The following is a 2,795-nucleotide window of genomic DNA, read 5'->3' on the forward strand; positions in this document are numbered from 1 at the left end:
GAAATGTAAGATGCTGTTTAATTGCTTATAAATTTATGATCCACGTCACGTTTTCAGTTTTGGTGGCAGTTCTTCCTGTTTGTCCAGAAGTCTTCTAATCAGGGCTCTATAAATAGAGAACTACGGCAGATGTGTAATATTTAATGCAGTGGAACCGTGTATTACAATGCCGTTATGTGATGACTTTCAAAGAGAAAAGCAAGCACACTTTGAATAAAGTATTACTTTATTTTAAAAAAACTTTTCAGATTTCACATCACATAAACACCAACTCCGAGCATAGATTGCGGCTAAACCATCCAATCATCGAGTTGAGGATCTGGCCTACAGATGTAGCACCTAATTTCAGACTCCAGCTTACAGCTTCCTGCCTACGACCTGCCTTAGACCAATATAGAGGAATGTTAAGCCCTCCCACTATTTTCCAAGAGGGCGTTGCCAGATTTTCAATTTCAGGTTTTAACCAAGCGGCAAACTCTGTGGAAGAGCCGGGACGCCAATACGGAAGTGGCACACACTGCAGTTCATATATTGTCCGATAGGGACTGACTGCAGAAAGGAGCAATTTCCATAGACCCCCATGTTAAAATGCCCAACTTTACAGCAGAAAAAAACATGTTTCTACCCATGGATGCAATAAATATTATCATGAATATAGTTAGATTCCACCTTCATGATTATGGATCTGTAATTGAATTGTTTTCTAACACAACCCTTTTATTTATATCAGGTCTTAAAGTTTTTGCATAAATTAGGGCGTGGTCACATTGAGTGACGGCTCTGTGAAGTGACTGCTGCTGTTAGCTTCTTGTCTCTCTGCTAGCTGCTCCGTGAAGCTACAGGAACTCTGCCTGTTCAGCTCATCCAGGGAACACAACTTGCCCCCGGCCGTGTTTGTTTGTTCTTCATGCTTATATATCGGACTATTGTGACTCGCTCTGCGGTTGAAACAGACGGTGCATGAATGCGGTTTTGCGGTAAGTGAAATTTGAGTACTTATTTATGTGTTAATGATTTTAATCAGCTACGTAATTAATGTTATGGCTTGGGTTAGCGTGTAAGCGAGTGGTAGCTACATCGGTGCTAACGATGCTAATAGTAGCCTCCAAGTTAAAATCATAGACTATATTTATAAAGGTTAAAACGAAATAGACAAGTGTTAAGTAGGATAATACTGTACAACAAACGGCTTCTGTTTGAGGTTGATAAAATAAGGTCATCCTTGTAACTTAGAGAGATTATTATTATTTAGGTAGGAACTGTATGCATCGCTAAGGTTAATTTAAATTGGCTATGCTCAAGTATGTAGACAAGCTAATGTCGAAGTAGTGTATGTGAAATCAACCTCACAACAAGATGTGTGTATATTACAATTATTAATGTCATATTTCAAGATGATTACTTAGATATTACAATATGGTTGGTTGAGCTGGAGTTCATTATTCATTATTATCATCTGAAGAACAAACCCAAACCTTGTTGTTTTAATGAATTGCATTACCAAATTTGTATCAAATAAACAGCAAGCATTGGTAACTCAACTTCCAAAGTTACAGTAAAATAAAAAGGACCCTGACTCGGACAATACACAATCCAACATGTTCATCAGAAGAGAATCAGTTATATTGTTTGTACACATGGTACTTTACATATATATCTGTTTGTTTAAGGTGTCCAGGTGATGCTCACAGGCTGGACCAGAGAGTGAGAGACAGAACTGGACTCCTCACAGCAGTGAACTTCAGCACAGGTGCAAATACTATTTTTTTCATACTGTACAAAGAATCAAGAAAGTATTGACTTTAATACACTGATATACATTCCATTAAACAATACTAGATCACCTAAACACCAGTGAAGTTGAGGGGTTTTTCTGTGCAAAAAGTTACATTTAGATGTTAACAAGCAATATGATTTTGTCAGCTTTCTAATTTAATGTATTAAAGGCAAAGATATTTAACACATAGTGAGAACTGCTACTATATATCTCTCAATATTGTCTGTAAAAAACGTGGTAAAAGTTATTATTTCAGTGAGACAACAGAGCAAGCTTCTACAGTTGCACTACGTTTTGATAACAGTTCAATATTACTTTGATAATAACATATATTTCAATGTTGATGAACTTCATACTGTTCATTCATAATCTGATTGTCTTTGTAGTTCACTGTTGAAATAAAAAAAAAACATTACAATTACAAAATAATTATATCTACAGCCCCTAAACACACAAACACACTGCTTTCATAAATAACACACTTGTTCTGCAATTATATGTTTTATGTTTCCTGTAATTTTTGTTAGGAAAGGACATGCCTGAAAGACACAACATTTTCTCCTTCTCTGAGGGTCAAGAAGAACATCCAAGAGGAACATTAAAAGCTGATGTTATGAGATTTTAAGACCAGTACACTAAGAAACTACTTTTATTGTAAAAACAGTCAGCTAATCGAATGCACCTATTTCCACATCTACACTCCATCAGCTGATTATTTCTATTTGCCTCGCTTTATGAGCTTCACATCACTTGTGCCTTGTACCGCAGAGTTTGCAACGTCACAAATAAATGGGGCCAATCTTCAGTGTAATCTAACATTTTCAGTAAGAATAATGGACAAAAGGAGTGCAAATACAAATACAATTTGTTGAAATGTGAACCAAAAGTTAATCAAATGTTTTAAATTAAAAGCACATATGGACAGAAGGTGTAAACCTATTAAATGTATAAGTAAACACATTTAGTCAAATAAAGTGACAGATTAGGCCTGTGCAGTTGGTATCAGCTTTGCCCAGCA

General features: G+C 36.0%; 1 long non-coding RNA gene across 1 annotated transcript; it reads left to right on the forward strand.

Moving 5' to 3' along the window:
• The first annotated feature begins 848 nt into the window (after positions 1-848).
• LOC307046878 lies at positions 849-2,557 on the forward strand. Its single transcript, XR_013810259.1, has 3 exons — positions 849-977; positions 1,671-1,750; positions 2,305-2,557. It is a non-coding gene; the product is annotated as an uncharacterized lncRNA (long non-coding RNA).
• The last annotated feature ends 238 nt before the right edge of the window (positions 2,558-2,795 follow it).

This window comes from Notothenia rossii (genome assembly GCF_949606895.1).
Source record: "Notothenia rossii genome assembly, chromosome: 7".
Lineage (NCBI taxonomy): Eukaryota > Metazoa > Chordata > Actinopteri > Perciformes > Nototheniidae > Notothenia > Notothenia rossii.